This window comes from Elephas maximus, chromosome 4, assembly GCF_024166365.1.
Source record: "Elephas maximus indicus isolate mEleMax1 chromosome 4, mEleMax1 primary haplotype, whole genome shotgun sequence".
Taxonomy (NCBI): domain Eukaryota; kingdom Metazoa; phylum Chordata; class Mammalia; order Proboscidea; family Elephantidae; genus Elephas; species Elephas maximus.
In genome coordinates, this window is record NC_064822.1 from 125748419 (window position 1) to 125773281 (window position 24863).

The following is a 24863-nucleotide window of genomic DNA, read 5'->3' on the forward strand; positions in this document are numbered from 1 at the left end:
GAGATTTTATGTTTTTCTTTCCTTTGATGAGTAGGCTTGTTAACTTTCTTTGTGGTTACCTTGAAATTTACCCTTATTTTCCTAGGTGTGAACCAGTCTATTAGTACTTGGTATTGCCTCGCCTTCCTCTCCATTAGAAAGTTCTATACCTATACCGTTTATTCCCTCTTTTATTGTTCTGATGTTGTTGTCATTTACAGATTAACCTCTCTGGTTCCTGTTGCAGTTCTTTTGGTTTTGGATAGTCCTTGAAAGTTCATATCCTACGTTGATATCTTGCTGGTACAATCTTGCGTCCTAGATTCAGGCTGTGGTCTGATGTTGTTTGTTCTCAGGCTGAAGGTCTCTCTTTAATAATTCTTGTAAGTTTGGTTTGGTTTTTACATATTCTCTTAATATCTGTTTATATGAAAATGTCCTAATTCACCATCATATTTGAACAAAATTTTTGCAGGATACGTTATTCTTGGTAGGCAATTTTTTTTCTTTCAAGGTTTTATATATGTCATCCCGTTCCCTTCTTACCTGCATGGTTTCTGCCAAATAATAAGAGTTTAGTCTTATTTTTTCTACCCTGTATGTGACTTTTTGTTTTTTTTGAGCTGCTCTCAGGATTTTTTCTTTGTCTTTGGTTTTGGGGAATGTGATTATGATATGGCTTGGTGTTTTTCTTTTGGGGTCTACCCTATATTGGGTTCATTGAGCTTTTCATCATTCATGATAGTAGGGAAGCTTTCTGTCAGAAATTCTTTGGGGATGTTCTCTGTGTTTTCTGTCCTTGTTCTGGAACTCCAATCACTAGCAAATTTTTGCTTTTGATTGTATCCCTCATAATTTTCTCAGGGTTTCTTCATTTTTCTTCATTCTTTTTTCTGATTTTTCCTCAAACAGAGTTGTATCCAACTGTTTGTCTTCAATTTTGCTGACCCTATCTTTCATCATTTCAAACCTTCTCCTCAGCCCTTCTATGACACTGTCCATTTCTGAAATCTTGTTGTTTATCTTTTGAATTTCTAATTGTTGTTTTTGTATGATTTCTAGTTGTGAATTTATTTTGGCATTTTGCTCCTGTATTATTTCCCTGAATTATTCCATTTTTTTGTTCTGTATTTTTCATGAATTTGTCTGCCTTTTCCATAAATTTGCCTATTTTTTCATCATTTTTGTCTGCTTTGTGCTTCAACTCTTGGATTGCTCTGAATATTAGAGATTTGAATTCCCTATCAGATAGTTCCAGTGCCTTTTTTTCGACTGGAAAGTCATTTGGTGTTTTATTTTGGACGCCTGCTGGAACCATCCTGTCCTTTTTTTTTTTTTTTTTTTTAATATGTTTTGGTAATTGTCTGCTGTCTTCGGGACATTCAGCAGTTATTTTCTTCATTTCTTGATTGTTTTGTTTGATTGATTTGTTTGTTTTATTCTGCTTTTTTGTTTTATTTGGTTATGTCTGAGCAGGCAGGCTGTGCGTTCTTTGTTGTTTGCTCATCTGCAGTCATGATACTTTTCACCTTCTTGTCCAATGGGCAGGGCCAGTCACTCAGCTATGGTGCACAGGGCAGGTCCAGCTGAAGAGGAGGGGCTGGGATGGATTGTTCATGGCATGTACTAAGGCTGACAGGGCAGGCCAGGAATCAGTGCTGAGCAGATTCCAATATGGCGTGCCTGTGCTGCTCGGGGGTGTGATGTTCAGTGCATGGTGCAGGTAGGCAGGAAAAAGGAGAGGAGAGAGAAACAGGAGCCAAAAACAAACAAAGGGGAAAAAAAGAGTACTAAGGGAGCTTGCTATTGGAGTGGAGAGATGAAAAACAAGGAAATGGAGAAAAGCAAAAAGGAAAAAAAAGGGGGAGGGGAGAAAATAAATAGATAAAAATTTGGAAAAGAAAGAAAAGCCCCCAGGGGTCCCACCACTGTGGCCACGAAGACTGGGGAAGTCTCCTGGATTGGGTAGTACAGGAGACAGGAAACAATGGTAAGTATAGAGAGATGAGAACTGAGAAATGATGAAAGACAGAAAGGGAAAAAGAGAATGAAAGAAGAAAAAAAAAACAAAATGAAGAAATGCTCCCAGGGACCCCACCTATGCAGCTGCGTAGATTGAGGGAATGGCTCTTCAGCCGTGCAGTACAGCCCAGGTAGAAGGGGCTCACAGGCCACAAAATGAAAAAGAAAACAAACAAACAAAACAAAACAAGCAAAAAAGAAAAAAGGCCCAGGGATTCCACCAGTGTCATGGGCCAGGGGAGTGGTTCCCAGTTGAGCAAGGCTTCACAGCCTTTCAAGAAGAAATAAAGATGGCACACAGAGCCTGGTGTTTGGAAGAAAGGAGGGGAGGTGGTGGGAGGCACGGAAGAAACCAAAAGAAATGGAAAGAACAAACACCAGCTCAGGGGGCTGGCCAGTGTGGGCAGGGTGAATCCAAGAGGCCTGAGGTCAAAGCAGTTGCCTCCCTGCCAAGAGACTGTGGCTGGTGGGAAACAGAGGAGGCCAAAGGGGGAGGGAAAGAAGGGTAGGGATTAGAAAAGCATATATCACTTGTTAATGGGTGCTCTGTCTCCTGCTGGGAACTTTGTGAAGCTGCTTTCCTGTACTCCCTGCTTGTGGATCTCTGATGTGAGTGGGGAAGATCCAAGTGGCACAAACACTGCACTCCCCAGCCTGCCAAGCCACCGCAGCCAGCCAGGAAGCTTGGAGGTAGAGCAGCATGGAGAAGATGGGGTGTGAGAAAGTGTGTATCTCTGGTTACTGGGTGCTTTGTCTCCTGCTGGGAGCTCTATGAAGCTGCTTTCCCATGCTCCCTGTCCGCAGATCCCTGACAGGAGTGCTAGATGGCAGATCCTTGCTGCGTTAGCTGATAGGGGCCCTCCACAAGTATCTCTTCTTGCTCTGTCCTGTCAGTTTCTTATTCCATTCAGTGTTTGGCTGAGTTCTTCATCTCTTCATTTGACACTTTGGGTTCCAGGAATGACACTTGCCTGTGTTTTACTTAGTTTTTCTGGTCTTTGCTGTGTAGGGATGGCGTGGTGCTTCTGTCTCTGGCACTGTGTTGGCTGGAAGAGTATTCTATAATTTAAAACAATCACAAAGATTGAGGACTAAAGCATTTTATTTCTCTGTAAAAAACGTATCAGAGTGGTTTGAATAGTACTTTCCTTCTTCTTATTGTCTAACGTGATACAGCGAGAGCATCTTTTCCATGCCTTGGTGAATTGTCATATTCCTTTCTAAGTTTGGATCAACTTCCAACATTTCATCGTTTGCTCTTTCAGTGCCATGAAATATCTCCAGGAGTTACATTAATGTGAAGTTTCATGTCTCTAAGTCTAGAGTCTGTCTAGTTCAGTTGCTCTAGAAAGTACCTCCTCTCTCTTACATTGGTCAGGGTGGGAAATCGCTTGACTATAGCAGATGAGAAAGAGGAATTCAGGAGTCTAACTTTTCCTTATACAAGTATCTACATATCATCTTTTAAAGGTAATAGTTAACGCACCATAGAGTTTCCAAGGAGCGTCTGGCAGATTCGAACTGCCAACCTCTTGGTTAGCAGCTGTAGCACTTAACCACTACGCCACCAGGGTTTCCAAATAGTTAATACAAATAGTATATAATAAACATGTATGTTTTGGAGCATAACGTCAAAAGGAGCACCCAACTTAAGAATTTACACAATACTAATATTTAAATTTTTTTTGTGTGTGTTCTATTGCTTCTCCCTTCCAGCACTAAGAAATAATTCCAAGTCTGAATTTTGTGTTTGTTTTTATCTTATTTTTTAAAATAATATTTTATTGTGTTTTTGGTGAAGGTTTACACAGCAGTTTAGGTTCCCATTCAACAATTTCTACACAGATTGTTCAGTGACGTTGCTTACATTCTTTACAATGCATGAACATTTTCATTCTGGTTCCATTTTCATCTTATTTTATTAAAAAAAAAAGTATCCTATGCAACTACTGAAAACAATACATTGTTCAGCTTTCTTAATGTCGTGTTTTATAAAAATGGGATCAGGCTGTATGTTGTCCTCTGCAACTTGCTATTTTTCCCTGAATATTTGTCTGCCTCATACATTTTCTTGTTTGTGATAATATTTTATTCACTTTTCTACTGTGCATTATTCCTTTCTGTGAATATACTGCAGTTTTCTTTTGTGCTTTAGATGAGGGTTTGTAGGCTAAACTAGTTTCTTATTAAATAATTAATACACATACATATTGTTTTGTGACATTTGTTGCCAACCCCATGACATGTCAACACTCTCCCCTTTTTGAACTTGGGTTCCCCATTACCAGCTTTTCTGTACCTTTCTGCCTTCTTGTCCTTGCCCCCGGGCTAGTGTGCCCATTTAGTCTGGTTTTGTTTTACGGGCTTGTCTAATCTTTGGCTGAAGGGTGAACATCAAGAATGGCTTCAGTATTGAATTAAAAGGGTGCCTGGGGGCCGTACTTTCGGGGTTTATCCTGTCTCTGTCAGACCAGAAAGTCTGCTCTTTTTTGTGAGTTAGAATTTTGTTTTACATTTTTCTCCAGCTCTGTCCAGGACCTCTATTGTGATCCCTGTCAGAGCAGTTGGTAGTGCTAGCCGGGTAGGATGTAGAACATCTTCTCTATAAAATATATTATGCCAATTGAGCTGGATGTCCCCGAAGACCATGGTCCCCAGCCTTTAGTTCAGTAATTTGGTACCTCAGAGATTGTGAATGTGCCTATGAAGCTTCCATGACCTTGCCTTGGTCAAGTTATGCTGACTTCCCCAGTGTAGTGTACTGTCTTACCCTTCACCAGATTTACCACTTATCTATTGTCTATTTAATGTTTCTCCCTCCCTACTCCTACCCTCCCTCGTAACAACCATCAAAGATTGTTTCTTTCTGAATATGCCACAATTTTTAAATCTATTTAAATCCGTGAACATTTGGATAGTTTCCAGATTTTTGTTATGGCATACAATGTTGTATACACATTCGTTTAGTATCTCCTGGCATACGTGTGTGTATTCTTTTCTACTGCTGCTTAACAAATTATCACAAACATTGTGGACTAAAACACTGCAAATTTATTATTTACAGTTCTGTAGGTCAGAAGTCCAACATAGGTTTCACTGGGCTAAAATCAAGGAAAAAAAAAAAAAAACAATCTGTTGCCTTCGAATCAATTCCAAATCTTAGCAACCCTATAGGACAGAGTAGAACCACACCATAGGGTTTCCAAGGAGTGGCTAGTGGATTCAAACTGTCAACCTTTTGGTTAACAGCCAAAAAAAAAAGGTGTTGGAAAATGGGAATAATCCATTTTCTTGCCTTTGCAGCTCCTAGAAACCTCTCTTTGGTCCTTGCACATAGCCCTCTCATTTCAAAACCAGCAATGCAGCCTCAAATCCTTCTCACACTGCCATGTCTTTGGCCAAAGCCTGAGGGAAAGGCTCTCAGCTTTTAAGGACTCATGTGATTACATTGAGCTACCCAGATAATCCAGGATAATCTCTCCACCTTTAGATTAGCAGATAATCACATCTGCAAAGTCTGTTTTGCCATAGAAGGTAATATATCCAGAGGTTCTGCAGATTAAAATGGGGACATCTTTGGGAGACTTGCCACAATGTGTAAGAGTTTCTCTAGGGCATAGCCTTAGAAATAAAATTACTGAGTCTCAGTGTATATGCAATTTTAATTTTACAAGAAAATGACAAATAGTTTTCCAAATGGTTTTGCCGTTTTATTCTTCCACCAGCAATATTTAGGACTTCCTGTATCTTTGTCAATACTTTGTATTATTGGACTTCTTAGTTTTCTGCCAGTCTAGTAGTTGTAAACCATCATAAATTCAATTTGAAGTTTCCTCATTGCTAATGCCATGGTATTTTCAATCATATCACATGCATGTGAAAGCTGGATAATGAATAAGGAAGACCGAAGAATTGACACCTTTGAATTGTGGTGTTGGCAAAGAATAAACAAATCTGTCTTTGAAGAAGCACAACCAGAATGCTCCTTAGAAGCAAGGATGGTGAGACTGCATCTTACATGCTTTGGACATGTTGTCAGGTGGAATTGGTCCCCGGAGAAGGACATCATATTTGGTAAAGTGGAAAAGAGGAAGACCCTCAACGAGATGGATTGACATAGTGGCTGCAACAACGGGCTCAAGCATAACAATGATTGTGAGCATGGCACAGGAGCGGGCAGTGTTTCATTCTGTTGCACATAGGGTCACTTGAGTCAGAACTGACTCGACGGCACCTAACAACAACAACAATAATGACTCAGAGCATCTTTTCCTATATGATGGGCCACATGTGTTTCCTCTGCTGTGAAAAATGCTTGTCCACATCGTTTGGTTGTTTGTCTATTGACTATCTTTAAAAATTGTATTTGTAGGCATTCTTCATGCATTTTAGATATTACTATATTTTCTCTTACCTGTGTGCAATATTTCTCCCAGTTTGTTGCTTGTCTTTTTACTTTGTGGTGATTTATAGTTTGTCTCTAGTGAACAGTAATTTTTAGTTTTAATGTATTTAAATTTATCTTTTCTTCCATAGTTACCTTTTTTTCACTTTTTCTTATTTTATTGCACTGGCAAGATGGTGTCTTTTTTTTTTTTTTTAATATTGTATTGAGTTTTTGGTGAAAGTTTACACAGCAAGTTAGGTTCCCATTTGACAATTTCCTCACAAACTGTTCAGTGACGTGAGTTCCATTTATCACAATGTATCGACATTCCCTTTGTGTTCTGTTTATTCTCGTTCCAGTACTCTAGTTTCCCTGTCCCCTCCTCTTTTCTTCTTTGCTTTTGAGTAATTGTTGACCTTTTGGTCATGCTATTTCTCATCCCTAAATCCCAAAGCAGACTAAACCCCAAAGCAAACTAATTGCTCATTGGCTACCATTTACATCAGTTTAAAAACAAGACAGCTCCGAGAGCAAGTCTTGAAGAAGTACACCTAGTTACAAACAGGAGTCCCTGAGTGGTGCAGATGGTTAAGCCCTTGACTATTAACCGAAAGGTTGGCAGTTTTAACCCACCCAGAGACACTTCAGAAGAAAAAAAAACCCCATTGCTGTGGAGTTGATTCTGACTCATAGCGACCCTATAAGACAGAGTAGAACTTGCCCATAGGGTTACCAAGGAGCGACTGGTGGATTTGAACTGCTGACCTTTGGGTTAGCAGCCGTAATTCTTAACCTCTGCGCCACCAAGGTTTCCACTTCTGAAGAAAGGCCTGGCAATCTGCTTCCCAAAGGTCACAGCCTTGAAAACCCTATGGAGCACAGGTCTACTGTGCAACATATGGGGTTGCCACGCATCTGAGTCAGCAAGCAGTTTGGTTTTTTGGTTTTAGTTGCAAACTAAGCACTCTCCTGCGTTTCCCTTTATCTAGATTCATTCTGGCGAAATGGTGGCTTTCCCACTCTAAAGGAAAACCCTCCTATGTGGTGCCCCGATTATTCAAAAGCACAGGAGATCAGATACACCCTTTCAGGGCTGTCAAAGATGGTATGGCCTGAAGCCAAAGTGAGCATGCAGGGGCCGAACAGTCCATGCTGGTTCTGAACTCTGGTCAGTAACGTCTGTGGTTCTGCAAGGTTCAGCAGGGGATCAGCCTGGCTCCCAGGAAAAGGGCAGGTGGGTGCTGGGATGAAGAGCCAAGTTCAACTTCCAAGCCCCTGGCTGGCAGCCCACAGGAAAGGCAGGGCCATCTCCTGCCCCCTCCATCACCGCAGCTGCTCCCAGCAGTCTGTCTTTGTGGTCACTAGCTCAGTGGAGCCCAGCTCTGTGGCTGGCACAGGGACACTGTGGCCAGGAGGGGATGGCTGCTGGGTCTTCAGGTGGAGACCAGATGGGAATTGTGGCATCATTGGGTCCAGGGCAGAGGATAATGGCATTGTCCAGGGGCTCGTTCTGGTCTCCTCCCGGGGCCTCCAGGAGCACCGCCCCGTGCCTCGGCCACCTCCAGCTCAACAGGCCTACCAGGCCCAGGGCCAGAGCCAGGGCCAGCCCAAGCCCCAGCAGCACCAGGGCACCAAAGAGCAGCCCTGGCAGTGGTAGAGCTCCCTGGGGGGTGGTGCCAAAGCCCACAACTCCTGCAGCTGCAGCGCCTTCCCAGGTGCAGGGCTGGACTGGGGTGTCCAGAAGAGCCTGTAGGCCTCGCGGATGTGGACAGCTTTGGAAGCGCTCTGCCCGGCCGCTCGGGGTGAGCTCTGGGCCATCCCTGTCCCCTGAGCTCCTTGCTCTCGCCTCATGGTGCTGTGTTCTGGAGTCTATGTTTTACTGTTTCTTGCGCTTCTTTTTCTTTTAGGATCATTTTTGACAGAAGGAGGTGGAAAGTGCATTCATTGCACTGCCACCCTCAAAATCCTGCTTTAACTGACAAACTCCTCAAAACTGATTGCTCACATAGCTTGAAAGAATTATTGCAGCTTTCAAGTAGGTCATATTCCTAAAGAACAGCCTCTTCAACTTCAGGATTCTTTCTAGTGAGAAGTAGATAAAACCGGTTGCTGCCAAGTCAACTCCAACTCATGATGACCCCATGTGTGTCAGAATAGAATTGTGCTCCATAAGGTATTCAATGGCTGATTTTTCAGAAGTAGATCACCAGCCGTTTCTTCTGAGGTTCCTCTGGGTGGACTTGAACTTCCAACCTTTCAGTTAGCAGCTGAGTGCATTAACTGTTTGTCCCACCCAGGGATTCCTTACCAGATGCTGTGGAGCCAGTTCAAATAAAAGGGGATATTTTGGCTTAGATGAGATCTTAGACATTCAGGCTGGTGATCGACACTGGACATCTTTAACTGTCCCATGGAGATGGAGCCTTCAGAAGGGAAGCCAGAATAAACATCTGTCCTTCATGGCAATTATGCTAGAACTGCTGTCTTCTCAGCCTTCGCTTCCACGGGTTGTCATCTCCCCAAACAGACCTGTGAGTAAACACTTCGCACTTGCCTTGAATGGATTTTGATGTCTTCTGTAAATTCCTATCCCTCCCCCAGGATTTTATGGTGTTTGATCCTTGACTCATTCTTGTATTTGGTTTTGCATATTGGAGAAGCATGTCAATGCTTCTCCCATACACAAAGGATTAGACCCTTAGTGTTGTTTTATTTTGATATTTCTAAGTGTAGTAACTTTCACAAATCATTTAAGAAATCTGTTGGGGTCTTGAAAGAAAAAAAATCTTAATTTCCTTTAGATATGAAATCCAACCATTAAAAAATTAAACTTTAAACAATGTACCTGGTTTTAACTCCTTGGATCACGAGCCTAAGAAGTGAGAAACTATCTAAGCGTTATTGTATTTCTCCAAGTATGGGAAACTTGGGCTCCCCTCTAACAAAAGTATTTTCATGGATGTGAATTGATTTGAGTCCAGAAATTTCCAAGGGAAAACTGCCAGTTTTGTGTGAGGTAGGCTAGGAAGAGTTTTATAGTGAAATATTTCAAACTGGTGGTGAAAAAAACCCCACCTAATTCAAAACAACAAAAATGTCAGCCGTAAAGATGTACAACATTTTTCAGGAAGACTTGTCCATCCTGAACGAATGTTTTCATACCAAATAACAATCCATTTATAATTGCTGTTATTGAAGAAACATCCCAAGGTTGCCGGATGGAAATATGTTAAATATGTTCTGAAACCCAATCTAAGAGAATTTCAACATTCAAGCTTATTCATAGGAAGGCGTTCAAAGGCAATGCAATTTTCATAAAATATGTCCATCTAGGTAGTCATGAATGCTGAATATTGTCAGGGTTTCTGAGGAATTCTCAGTCTCACAGAAAATCCTTCCAACTGGACTTTTAACCACCAAGAAGAAATAATGATAACAACTCAAAACTTAAAATAAACAGTTCTGGAAAAATACTATAACTCCCATCTGAACAGGCAGCAGTGGGGACTTGTAATAAGACACCAAAAACTAGTTGCTGTTAAGTTGATTCTGACCTCTGGTGACCCCATATATGTTAGAGCAGTACTGTGCTCCATGGGGTTTTCAATGGCTGAAGTTTTAGAAATAGATCACTAGGCCTTTCTTATGAGGCACCTCTGGATGGACACGAACCTTCTACCTTTTGGTTGGCAGCTAAGTGTATTAGCTGTTTGTACCACTGTTGAGTGTTGAAGATGAACATAAATACTTGTCCTGGGACTAATTGCTAGAGTATGGAAGAAAGCATGATGTATCAGGGGAAGGATCAACAACAACAATAAAAAAAAAAAACATTGCCATGGAATCGACTCAGAATGACCTTGTAGGCTAGAGTAAAACTGCCCCATAGGGTTTCCAAGGAGCAGCTGGTAGATTTGAACTGTTGATCTTCTAGTTAGCAGCCAAGCTTTTAACCACTGAGCCACCAGGGCTCCGTGTAAATAGCAGAGATGTGCAAATGGCTCACTAGTGATCCAATCCTTGCATGTCTGATGATTATTGACATGACCTAATGCTAGCTCTTGGTGTCTCCCTCCCGAGGATGTAAGAAGAAAACGGATAGGCCAGGAGAAAATCATGCCTATGGGCACAGCTCTGTCTGCACAGGTTTTCTAGCTTGGAGATCCCTGAAAGAGCGAGTAGAAGAACAGAATTGGATCTGGGGTCTAATGGTTTCATACAACAGTTGCCTTTTTACATTTTGCTTCCAAACAAAGTCTCCTATAACAGAGCAGGGACTATATCCCAACATAACATTTTTGCCAAGTAGAATCTGTCGAAAAATGACACAGTGTTGAGGAGAATGGGGTTTTCTGCCTTTTTCTCGTGCATCTGAGTCTTTTTTATTTTTTCTGGCTTTTCCTCATGCATCTGAGTCTTTTTATTCTGATATGTTAATCCTTCAAGTCATTTAATCTGCCTCATGCAATATAAACAACATTTACAGCAAGTCTTGCACTCTATCCATCATGTGCAAACGGGCTGCTTTTCCCATTGCCACATGAAAGTGAGAGATTCAAATGGGGCCATTCAGACTTTCCTGCTCAGAGACAATTAGACAGTGTCAGCTTCGCGCTTTGGCGTCACCAGTTCTCCGGGAAGCTAGAATCTGATGGGGGAAGTATGGCTAGTTTGTTTCAACATTTCCCACGGAGAAACAAGAAGCAGATTTGGGGTCATGCCTGAGCCCAATGGAGGCTACAGGAATGGCAAAACTAACGGCATTGTACAGTAAGAGAGAAATTGTATCTGAAAAAAGGGGAGATGGGGAGATTTGGAACCAAAAAATGCACTCGCCATTGGTAAAGTAGACAGTTGTTGTTAGTTGCCATACTTGGTTTGAAATTGCCCTTTAAATGCCTTCATTTATTCAACGAACATATCTTTAGTACTTTCTTTGTGCAAAATCATTTCCACTCTGCCATGTTCTCTAAGTGCGTGTGTATGTTTTAGTTATAATTTCACTTTGGACCAGCAGCTTGCACTGATGTCATCAAAAAGGACTTTCAAAAAAGTTGCCAAAAAAGACTTTCAATTTTAGAAAAGGGGAGAGGGACCCACCAAATACACCCACTGGCAGACAGTGCACCAGAGGATGTGGGAAGGTTTATAGTGAGGGCATTGGGTGTCATCAAAGCGGAGAACTGGAAGAAAAGTTGGTTATAATTCTTCACCAAAACTCAACATCACAAGAAGCTAAAGTGTAAGGCCCTTTTCCCAGTCAGTATCTTAAAATAGATTCTGGACCTTTCCTATCCTGCTGGTGGGAATGTAAATTGATCCAACCACTTTGGAAAACTGTTTGGCAGTATCTGCTAGAGCCGAACACGTACGTACCCTACACCAAAATATTGCATTCAGAGGCACATGTTTAGCAGACGTGTTCACCAAAAGATATATGCTACAGTGTTCTTAGCAGCAAGAGTGGAATGAGTAAATAATGGAGGCATAGTCACACTGTGTAATGGAATATTACACAGTATTTATTACATTAGTTTTCTACCAGCCGTAACAAAACACCGCAAACTGGGTTGGCTAATAAGAAAGGAAATGTATTTTCTCACTGTTCTGGAGGCTACCAGTCCGAATTCAGGTTGTCTTCTCTAGGCAAAAATCCCTTTCTAATCTCTTCCAGCACCTGTTAGCCCCAGGCGTTCCTTAGATTGTTGCCACAGCATGTCCCTGTGGATGCATGACTATCCTTCCTCTGTGTTCTTCTCTTTTGTAAGAACAGCTCTCAGATTAGATTAGGACCCACCCTACTCAGGTATGACCTCCTGTTAATTTAAGTAGTAACATCTTCAAAGACCCTGTTTCCAAGCAAGGGCTTATTCATAGGTGCTAGAGGTTAGGACGTGAACATATCTTTGGGAAACACAATTCAATCCATAACAAGCCCTGAGATGAATCGCATGAATATAATGTTCAGAGAAAGAAGCTAAAAATGTGAAAGAGTACATATCCAGTTCATATACTACATATACTATTTTTTTTATACTATATGCATATTACATTCACATAAAATTCAAAAATTGGTCAAGTAATCTTTGAGCTAGAAGTCAGACCAGAAGTTTCCTTTGGCAAGGGAGTAGCTTGGTGGTTGGTGACTAGAGGGGAGAGGCCACCAGGGGAGCTTTTGTGGGTGATAATAATGTTCTATTTCTTGATTGGATGCTGGTTGCATGGGTGTACTCACTTGGCGAAAAATATTTTGAGCTGGATCCTTATAAATTGTTAACTTATCTATACGTATGTTTAAAAAAACCAAACCCACTCCCATCGAGTCGATTCCAACACATAGCAACCTTATAGGACAGAGTAGAACTGCCCCATAGGGTTTCCAAGGAGTGCCTGGTGGATTCGAACTGTTGACCTTTTTGGCTAGCAGCCGTAGCTCTTAACCACACACCTCAGTAAATAGTTTACTTTAAAAAATAGAAGCTCCTTCTCCCTCCCAGCTATTTTTTTAGTCTAGAGGAATTAGTTTTCTCCAATTACCAAATGCAATTCAGAAATGAGCAGTTTCTTACTTGGCTCCATGAGTTCCAAACCACTCGCCATGACCTCTACCCCAGATGTTGTGCTACACATTCATAAATGTTCCAATAAATGTGCTTGTGCGGGTATACACACAGACACATACACGCACACACACACACACACACTTTCTCTCTCTTCCAAATGTGTGTTTGGCTTTATGTAATATTTATTTCTGCTACATAAGGCACTCTGCTTGGTGCTTAATATGCATTAACTCATTTAAACCTAGGCATCATCCTATCAGGGAGTCATTATTGTCTCCACTTTATAGATGAGAAAACTGAGGCCCAGAGAGATTAATAAACTTGTCCAAGACCACAGAGCTAACCAAATCCCATTGGCTTCAGAGCCCTTGATCGTCCCTCTCTCCGAAAACTCCCTCTCCTTAAGCAAGAAGGTACCAACTTGAGAACTATATAATGCTAAGGCAACAACTATATAGTCCCTCTTCCTCAGTTTATATATGAGAAAGCAGAGAGAAAATGACTGGCCCAAGGTTCCACCTTGGGTGGCCATCATATTTATTCACTGTAAAGAATAAAAAGGAAAGGAAAAATACACAAGTAAGAACAAAGTTTAAAGAACTACGAAAGAATAGGCACAGCATGGCTCTTTTGTATTGTTAATTACAATTTTACAACCTAACCTAAATTTGTTTTGCTTTGAGGATGGACTGCAACCAGTGCCTTGCTTAAGCTCAGGCAAGATGGCCCTGCTGCAGGTTCTAGAAGTCACATACATCAAAACCAACTGTGTGCCTCTGTTTCTTGAATATGGTGCCGTGTGCTCCCACGGCACAACCTATCACCCGGGACTAATTCAGAGCTTGTGATTTTCAACGTGCAGGACACAGGGAAATGATGCTTCGTGTTTCTTGCCCTTTCTTGAGAGCAAAGGTGGCCATCGAAACGCAGTGAAGGTCTGCGAGTTGTTCACTGCTGAGACTGAAGGTAGCACTGCGTCTAAGTGTGGGAAAGGCGGCGGGCAGTAGATGCGCCCTGGTGAGAGAAAACGGTTTTGCTAACTTGTCTAATCCTTCCTTCTCTACCTGAGCACAATAGATTTTGCGTTAAAAAAAAATCACTTTCCTAGTTCAGAGGGTCCATTTACATGCTTCATTTGGGTTCCGAGTGGCGGTTGCAGAGGTGGTCGTGAATCCTTGGGTGTTCACATCAGTTGCACATGATAACTGAGGACGACTGTGTATAGTAAAGGACCCGTGTTGTTCGTTGCTGTAGAGTAAGCTCCTACTCACGGCAACCCCACGTGCAACAGAACCAGACTTTGCCAGCTCCGGGCCATTTACATGATTCTTGGTCTGTTTGAGTCAACTGTTGCAAATGAAGGTCCAGGAGGCTTTCTCCTATTCACCTCACTAAGGTTGACTCTACACTGAGGAAAGAGCCCTAGTGGCAACATGGTTAAGCACTTGGCTGCTAATCAAAACGCTGGTAGTTTGAATCCACCAGCCACTCGGAGGGAGAAAAGGTCTGGCGAGCTGCTCCCTTAAAGATTACAGCCTGGGCAACTCTACTCTGTCATATAGGGTCACTATGAGTCCAAACTGACTAGAGAGCACCTAGTAACTGGGCAACTCTTCCCCAGTCCTATTCTGAGTGCCTTCCAGTGGGGGAGGAGGGGCTCATCTTCCAGCACTACATCAGGCCGTGTTAGGCTGTGATCCACAGGGATTTCATTGGCTAAATTTTAGAAGCAGATCATCAGGCCTTTTTTCCTGGCCTGCCTTGGTCTGGAAGCTCCATGAAACCTGTCCACCAAGGACCATACTGGTATTTGGAACGCAGGAGGCATAGCTTCTAGCACCATAGCAACACACGGCCGCCACAGTATGACAAACTTACAGATGGATGGCGGGAACAACTCATACTGCTGTTACGTTTTTATATAGGTCTGGACTTCAAATGCATGAAAAAAAATATCAATTCTTTACATTGGCAATTAATGGACATTGGATCTGCTAAGCTGGAAATCATGTTTGGTAAAGTAAAGAGTCAGCGAAAAGGAGGAAGACACTCAGTGAGATGGACTGACACAGTGGCTGCAACAATGGGCTCAGGCATAACAATGATTTGTGGGCATGGCGCAGGACCCGGCAGTGTTTCATTCTGTTGTACGTAGGGTCGCTGTGAGTTGGAAGCGACTCTAAGGCACTAACAACAACCAGTTGGAAACGGTTTTATTCTTAGGAGTGTTGAATAAGATATAATTCAATTTTTCAAAAAGTTAAATAAAAATTCAGCTTTATTTAAATAAACATGATTAAAACATCCATATTTACTATAGTTTGTATTGTATTTTTTTAATTTTAAGAGTTAATTTTAGAATTTTTAGGTGGAAAATAACTTCTTTGAATATATAAATGAAAAATAATTTTAATTATTTTATTTTTTACATTTATCTTAATTTATATTTTGAGGAAAATATGTGCAAATTTTGTATACATTGAGCATGATTTCATTTTATATTTTAACCCTTCATATTGTTACTCTCAACTGAACACGAATGCTGCTTAAATGAAGGCAAGACCCATACATTTTATGGAATAAATACATAATAAACTATGAACTATATATATTTTCATTTTATAGTTCATCTAAATATCATTAATCCATCAACATAATACCCAGACATGAGCAATAATAATTAAATTTAGGCTTTTGGTATTTTGCTGACTTTCAGCCATTAAAAAAAACCCATATAGCTGGACACTTTTCTTTTTAATCTTGTTATAAAGGAATATTTGTTAAAGTTTGAGGATAGAACATATTTGATTTAAGAATCTGTGAACTTGACTTTAAAATATTTATACATAAGTTTTAAACCCACTGCCGGCAAGTCGATTTTGACTCATAGCAACCCTACAGGACAGAGTAGAATTGCCACACAGGGTTTACAGGTTATAAATCTTTACCAAAGTAGACTACCACATCTTCCTCCCATGGAGTGGCTGGTGGGTTCAAACCACTGATCTTTTGGTCAGCAGCCAAGTAACCACTGCACCACCAGGGCTCGTAAGGTGTAAGGACCTCCATTTGTACTCTTGCTTCTGGCCCTGCCAAAGCTAGGGGCAGGTCTGACCGTAACGTTTTTTACTTGCAGAGCTTTGGGGCTTACTCAGATGTTTTATCTCTTGTGGCTGCGAAGTTGATTGGTTATCTGGAGGCATTGAAACAGCCTTGCCTAGTAAGTTAGTACTCATCTCTTGCTCTCTAAATCACAGGTCTCATATTTGTAAGAGACCCACTTTCGTAGTAATAGGGAAAACTTTGCTTTCATCACATCTTTCCTCTCTTAAATCAGCAATGTGAAAAAGTGGATTAAAATAAGGTGCTTTGAGATTTTATTAATCTATTTGAAGCCCTGGTGGTGCAACAGTTAAGTGCTCAGCTGCTAACCGAACCTACCCAGTGGCTCCGAAAGAGAAGGACCTGGCAATCTGTCCCCGTAAAAATTACAACCAAGAAAATCTTCTGGGGCAATTCTACTTTGTCACGTGGGGTCGCCATGAGTCAGAATTGACTCGATGGCACCCAACAACAACAAATCCGAAGCCCTCTGTTTTCTTCTACCTCCTCTTCTCCTTATCCTCCTTGCCTCCTAAACAAATAGTAATCTCCTCCTTCTTCCCTGTCCCTCCTACTCCTTTTTCTTCTTTTTCATTGTCTCTTCCTCCTCCTTCTTCTTTTCAGTGAAGAGGCTTCTTTTCCTGTTACCACGTCATTCACTCCTCTAACTCTCTCTTCCTCATTTATTAAGGCCTGTTTTATGGAAATCTGAGGTGTCGAACATTTTTTTAAGTCTGATTTTCTGTCAGAATTCTTTAAATAGATCAACCCCCTTTTATTCTCTAACATTTTAAAACTCATTTCCACAAAAGAGAACTGGAGGGACCTAAAGTACAGTTGTCTAGTGGCTTCCTCACGATCAACAAAGAATGGTATTCCAGACAACAGCTTTTATTTTAGGTCTAATAGTGTTGGAAGTTCTCACTTTCATATAAATATCTTTGGGATAAAGAAAGGATCTGGAAGTACTATTACTGCCATTTCTACTAGATAGTATAGTTAGGTAAGAGTCCTATCTCAGTATTCTGTCCTTCATTGAGTTTCTACCTACTTGGCTTGTTCAGCAAGTGGAGAGGAAGTGGGTTTCCCACATCGTGCTAAGACAAGCTACCCCTCATCTGTTGTCCTTCTGACTTCACATCTCCACAAATTACTCTGTGTTGGGTGAGATGGTTGCCAAGATAGGCAGTGTAGACCATAATTAAAACCAAGAGTTTTTTCACTCTATAAATTTGACAGTTTATTTCTTGAAAGCATTCCATTTCCCTTTAATTTGGCTCTAGGAAAATTAACCACAAGTGACATGTTTTTCACTATTGTTTCCTCATTGTGGTCATCCTGTGTTGGGCTATTATTATGGTTCACAACAGTTTCAGACCCAGGTTTAGGTGTTGCTGGTGGTGATGGTGGTGGGTATCAGAAAGCCTATTTAAGTAAATTAATAAAATTTATTTCACAAGAAGTGAACTGTCTTGAAATTTGCCAGGACCAAACTACCAGCATCTCAGCCATATTTATTTATAATTCAAGGGAACAATCTAGAACCTCAAAGGCCCTTGGTACTTTTCCGACTACTTAACTCTGCCGTGAGTAAGAAGTAAGCTAAGATGGATTCCACAGGGAAGGATTTAAAGTGCTCATAAGCCCTGGTGGCAAAGTGAATAAGAGCTCAGGCTTCTAACCAGGCAGTTTGAATCAACCAGTTGCTCCTTGGAAACCCTACGGGGCAGTTCTACTCTGTCCTATAGGGTCACTATGAGCCTGAATTGACTCGATGGCACTCAACAACAACATAAATAAGTACGGAGTTAAGCAAGTACAGAGTTGCAAAGTTGTTCCTGAGGTAGTGTTTATATCTTTGTGGCACTTATCACAAACATATGCTTAGCAATGTACATCTTTGTCTCTCCCATTAGTTTGCAAACCCCTCTTGCTCATTGTTGTATCATGGAACCATGATCCTTTGAAGACATTTATTGAATGAAAGGTATGGGGCTCCTAGTTTTGCCAGCACAATTGCTCAGTAATCTGACTATGACTTATTTTTCTTTGGGAAATGATCACATTTTGTTGTCTTGGGAGATGCGGTGAAGATTTCGTCACATACTTATTGAACAGAACCCGAAAGCCCAAAGGCTGTGTGTGATTTCTGATTATGCACAGTATATCTTGTAACTTTTAAGGACCTTGGCTTCCAGCAAGTCTGGGGGCTGCCCCCTCTCCTCCTTTGAAATAATAAAAAGAGCAATAATGATAGCCACAATGAAAGTTAATGAATCCTGTACTACATGCCAGACACATGCCATAATGCATCATATGCATTAACTCCTTTATTCCTTCCAACAACATCATGAGATCCCTGTACTTCTTATCTCCTTTTTACAGATTAGGAAATGAAGGTGCGGAGGGAGTAAGTAGCTTGTTCAAGGTGGCTTAGCCGGGAGTGGTAAGGCAGAGAATAAGTACCCGCCCGTCTGCCTCCAGAGCCTGCATTCTTAAAGTCTTTTCACTCTCCTGGGGCAAATACATTAGATCATCTATTATGAGCAATTGAGGAGATGAAGAACTATTCCAAGGCAGATTTTTTTGCCTTTTGAGTCCTTAATCAGTCTTTCAAACCTTCCAGCTGGCATGGCTCTCTGCTCATAAAAAGATGTTTCATTTACCGAAACGTGCCTCAAGGAGCCTTCCGAGTGCAGCCAGCATATAGAGGGGAACAAGGAGTTAAGTGCTGACAGTCAGCCCTTCCTGTGCGTGTCCAGCCAGCAGCAGTTCATCACAAGTCCGCCGCTTTGATCATGGCAGCTCTCCTTTCACGCAGGGGGAGCAGGGAGGGTTTGACATGGGGAAGTAGTAAAGACTATAGAGAAAAGGGTCTTGTTTGCTTCCTGGGTGGATTGCCTCCTTCTTGGCACCCCTCCAGGAAGCGAGTCTTTTCCTGCCTTAAAATGTCAGGGAAATAAATCTCTTTCCTGTAGGACAGACCTGCAAGAGGCCTCCGGGCAGCCGTGTGGGATCTATCAGGCCTAGTCGACTTGGCCGTCATGGTGGCCAGTGTGTGGCCTGGGGGGTTGCAGACCCTGGATGGGTGGAGGCTCAACAGGGGCCAGGGAAGAGAAGGGTGGTGCCAGTGAGGCCTTTGACTCCAGGGACTGACAGCCAGGTTGGGGTCGGGGCACACACAGAGAAATAGGTGGCCTAAGACTCTGGGGAAGGAAGCCATAAAGAAGGAGCAGTTTTGAGTTCCGGGTCTTGAAGGGGAGTGGTGATTTGGGCAACTGTGTCCACTATGGCAATCACAACCTGATGCAGGATTGGGATATTTTCTGACTGACATTAACTAACAGATCTGAGCAGGATATTACCCTAGCGGTCATTATTTGACCTATTTTACTTTGCGTAGAAGTCCCTGAGAGGCAGTTAGTTAAGCACTTGACTACTAACTGAAAGATTGGAGGCTAAAATCCACCCAAAGGCACCTCGAAAGAAAGACCTGGTGATCTGTTCCCGAAATGTCAGTCTTGAAAGCTCTTTGGAGCACAGCTGTACTCTGCACACACAGGGTCGCCATAAGTCGGAATTGACTAGACAACTGTTTTTTTGTTTTGTTTTGTTTTTTAACGTTGCGTTATCAGCCAAGGAGGAACAATCAGCCGGTCAACAGTATTTATTTAATACCAAGAGGGTACCAAAAAGCCCACATTTACATAATCAGAGAGACATAAGAGTAGCAGTTGCAGTTCTTTCCCAGAAGAGTCAGAGGAAATTTGTCATGAAAAGCCAAGTTGTAATCTATCAGAGTTTTTACTTCTCATGTAGGCAATGGTGGCCTAGAAACTATGTTATCAGGGTGTTGTATGTACCAAGTATCCCACCAGCTCAGAGGTAACACGTTCAGTTGTTTGCTAAGGGAGTCGAGTGTGCCCCGTCAAGGTGGAGGAGCTCTCTGGATCCCAGAGGTGGGCTGGCTCACCACGTAGTCCAGCCCTAAGGCCTGGGCAGTGGTGGTTCAGTGGTAGAATTCTCACCTTCCATACAGGAAACTTGGGTTCAATTCCCAGCCAATGCACCTCGTGTGTAGCCTCCACCTGTCTGTCACTGGAGGCTTGTGTGTTGCTATGATGCTGAACAGGTTTCAGTGGAACTTCTAGGCTAAGATGGACTAGGACGATCTGGCAATCTGCTTCTGAAAATGAGCCAGTGGATCACAACGGTCCTGATCCGCAACCAGACATGAGGATAGCGTAGGACTGGGCAATATTTTGTTTAGTTGTATATGGGGTTGCCATAAGTTGGGGAGTTGACACAACAGCAGCTAACAACAAGAAAAGGCTGGAAACAAAGGGAGCTGGTTTCCTTCCTTATGCGTCCTTTCCTTCTCTTAGGGTATCCTTGCTCTTTCCAGTCCAGCTTTCTGTACAGTGTGCAAAGCCTCCTGGGTGCCAGCTTCGAAGGGGAGGGGGAACCACTTTACCTACAGCTCCTCTTGCTGAGAAATCCTGCTTCTTGACTTTTCAGCGTCTTTATGTGGAAATGTGTTACTTACAATGCCTAAAATATTTGGGGTGGAAGGGGTGGAAGCAGGGAAAGTAATAATATTGGTGACACATCATAAATCCACAGAGACAGGGATGCTGAAAGTGGCAGAATTAAGGACTTTGGAAAGCATACGAGGTCAGCTGAGAAGAGGGCACTATTGTGAAACACTCAAGGACTGTTTTCTTAATCCTGGTGTGCAGTATGTACAGAAAGCATTCAGGACTTCTACCATTAGAGCACTGATTTCACATGAGTTTAGTATTTCATGTTAATCGTTTTGACATTTCCAGACATAGTCTAATATTGGTCCCCATTCTACAACAGCCTATTTCCCTCTTCTCTACATGAAAGGCAAAGCTGTTGAGTGTTCCATCCCTGTTGGGTCTGGATTTTTACCAACTGTTTGTTTTAAGTGAAGTATGATTCCTGGGTATGGAGGAGAACTACAATTTTTCTTTCTAGCTATTCCTTTTATGAGACTGGGGCCACGGAATTAGAAATTTGAGGGAGACAAGGTAGATTGTGAAGGGAGGAAGTATTTTAAGAATCAGAATGAGGAAAATGATTCGGTTCATAAGGGTAGGATTTGAGGTTTTCTTCTCTTCCTCAGAGCATAGAATGACTCCTATACTTTAGATTTGAGTATGCAAAATTTTGATTATATTTTTTATTATTCTCCTATCTTGTATTTCATCTAGAACAATGATTCACATTCTTTATATATTATGTTTCACTAACAACGATAAAAATAAGGTCCCACCATAATTTTTGAAAGGCCCACTTTTCCCAAGAACATTTATATTTTGCTATGATATTAATTATTTTGGAAAAGGTTTAAAGGCATAAAACTGTGCTAAGATTTTCATAAGCTTTGTTCTGAATTGTCAACTGTTAGGAAAACCCTGTGTTTCATGAGATTTTACGTTTGATAAAATTCAACATCTTTCCTGATAAGCGAACTTCGGATAGAAAGGCTCTTTTTTTTAAACTTCATAAAGAGTAGCTACCATAAAACTACAATAAACACTATGTTTACTGGGGAAATCTTAAACCAGATTCTTAAATGAAGAAATAATACATGCCAGCTATCACTACTACATTGTTGTGAAGGTCCTAGCCATTGCAATAAGACAAGAAAAAGAAAAACATAAAGACAGGAAATAAACAGACAACACTATCTATCTAGAAAATCTGAGAAGCTTAAGTGAAAAACCATAACTAACAAAATAGATCAGCAAGATAATCAGATATTAAAATATCTGGGATATGGTGATACCCAATTAAAAAATGTTAAGGAAAGAAAGACCTGATTCACAACAGCAATAAAAAAGTAAAAAGCACATAGGAACAAATCTAACAATAACTGTGTAAGACGAAGATGAAGACAATCGTAATACTTTACTGAAGAACGTGGTACAAAGCCTGATAAATTGAGAATTATATCCTGTTCTTCAGCAGGAAGACTCAACTTTAAAAAGATGTCAATTCTTCCCAAATCAACCTGTAAATTCTGTGGAATTCCTGTCAAAACAGGGAGCAGTTCTGGGGGTAGTGGGAAACTGTTTTGCATATAAAATAGCTCAAGACAAATGGAGTCCTTACGCCCTCAAAGCTTTGGAGGTAGTGGCAGAACTGCCCTTTTAAAGGAGCATGTTCCAGCTCTAGTTCCACCAGTAATGCCAATGCGTGTCTTAGGTACTCAATGCAGCAAACTCTGCAGCCTGCTGGTCTGCCAGTGAAGCTACAAGGCAGGAGTACAACTCCATCAGTCCAAGAGCCAAAGTCTCCTCTGCTGATTAAACCAAACTACACTGGGGCAAGTAGGATGAGAGCTGACCTTCAGTTCTGGTGTTCATCACAAGAGCGGGAAGAACCCCAGGGAGCAGGTGAAAAGTGTTCTCTTGATAACAAGGCAGGCTTTTTGGGAAAAAAATTTTAAATGTATGATGATGTATGTGGAGCCCTGGTGGCGCAGTGGTTAAGAGCTCAGCTGCTAACCAAAAGGTCAGAGGTTCAAATCCACCAGCTGCTCCTGGAAACCCTTATGGGACAGTTCTACTCTGTCCTATAGGGTCGCTATGAGTTGGAAATGACTTGACAGCAGTGAGTTTGGTTTGGTTTTGGTTATACAGGTATATACATATATGCATATACATATATATATATACATGCCTGACAATTTGGTGATGTTTGATATCACTTTGAGTGATCAGGAGAGAAAGGTCAGACAATATCTGTAGTCTAGAAAAAGCTCCTGTAGATTTGGGAGAAAAATCTGCCAAAATACGAACAAAGGTTTAAGAAGCAATGTAGACAGGAAGTAAGGAAACAAAATCAGTTCCAAGAAAAAATTCAAACTGGCTCATCAGGAGAAATAGATTCAGGGTATTCAGGGCTGAGAGTAGTCTGGAAAACCGCAGTGACATGTGATGTCATAAGGATAGTGACAGCAAATTAGATATGTAATCAGCGTGTCTCTTGCTGAGCTGCCTCTCTAGTGTACGCCTTGAAGTCCTGTCACTCAGGGGGCACCCCGAGGTCATGTTATTTTGGGGTTGAAGCATCAGGACACAAATGTATGACTCTTCCCTCTTAGTATCTCTGTCATTCTTCCACGTTTCCCTGGCAACCAAATCCAGGCTCTTGGGCTCATTTAGGCTCAGACTTTAGGCCCTCTCCTTCTGAGAATTGTTAAAGGATACAGCACTCCCTCGCCCTGCCATTAGGGCACAGTAGTTTCTGGAATCTGATAGGGATGTTTGCATGTGTCCATACTACCCTCCTGCTGACCACCAGAATAGAAATTTGAAAAAGCAGAACCATTCCTTCAATATGCTTCTTTCAGAAACTACATTCACGTCTGGGTTTGCCATTCAGTTTTGCACGAAGAACTTTATGAAGTGGAAATGGCTGAACTCATTTGGCAGGGCTCTCCATTGCAGACGGCCAGTTCCCAAATTCCCGAGGTGTGAGGGCTGGGTCCTCCCAGCACGTTCTTTTCAATAAACATTCCCACACTTGGCCTTTTACTCTAGCCGCCCGGTCCCTGCCCTCCCAGCGCCTGGGGCTTTCCACCTTGGCTCTGGCTCCTCCAAACCCGGGCTTGGCCTTCCAATTCCAGGTTGACCTTGGCTGAGTGCCCCACGTGGCCATTCTTGTAACAAGAGAAAATTTCAGGCACAGATTTCTGCACTTGGCCTGTCCTCACAACTTTTTAGTACTCAAGGCACATGCAACCCCCAGCTGACACTTAGCAAAAGCAAGAGCACTTGTTTAACAGAAGTCTGTGTTTACGGAATTGGCTTTGGCCTTTGGCAGCCTGGCTGCTGAGTCCACAGTGAGAAGAGCCTGAGCTGGGCCAGGTCTCATGTCTATCCAGCCTGAGTTTGTTCAGCACCTGTGGGCTGGCATTCTCAGTACACACTCCCATCTCCTGCCCTAGAGGGCAAAACCCTGGACATTTTCCAAAAACCTTTTAAGCCTCATTTTCCTCATTTGTCAGATGGACACAATGATAGTACCTACTGCCTAGGATAGCTGCAAAGATTCAGTGAGATACCTATTTATCTCAATGTTTGGCTACCTGAAAATTATTGATTATTAATTGACTCAGCCAAATAAGGTAACAGTGATAAGGAAACTGAGAGCAAATTAAACAGCCAAGTGGGGATATCTGGGTCTTTGTTTTTTTCCTTAGTTTTTACCTTATAACAACAAAAAAAAAGCTCCTATAATTCAGGAGATAGAGAGTTTTGCCTTACTGTCTGAAAAAAGCAGTGCGGGGTAGAGGGGCTTGGAAAAAACTCAAGTCCTTAGCATCAGACAGACTTGTGATTGAAGAGAACTTTACAAATTTCTAGCTGTTTGACCCTAAAATCTTTGAGTTTCCTTTCTTCTTGGTAAAATAAGGACCCCAAACCAAACCCGTTGCTATCCAGTCAAATCTGACTCATGGTGACCTCATGTGTTTCAGAATAGAACTGCACTCCATAGAGTTTTCAAAGACTGTACTCTTATGCAGAAGCAGATTGCCAAGCCTTTCTTCCATGGCATTGCTGAGTGGGTTCAAACCAGTTATTAGGTTAATAACCAAGTACAAACTGTTCGCACCACGCAGGGACCTTTAAAATAGAGACCACCAAGAAAAACAAATCAAATGAAACCAATGGCAGTCGAATTGATTCCGATACATGATGACCCCATAAAAGTTGGGAGGATTAAATGAGATAATGTCTGAAAGTCCTTTTCTTGACTGACGGTACCAGCACCCT

General features: G+C 41.8%; 1 pseudogene; it reads right to left on the bottom strand.

The window, feature by feature from the left end:
- Positions 1-7711: 7711 nt before the first annotated feature.
- Positions 7712-8239, bottom strand: LOC126076455 (tumor necrosis factor receptor superfamily member 13C-like; annotated as a pseudogene).
- Between the last annotated feature and the right edge of the window lie 16624 nt (positions 8240-24863).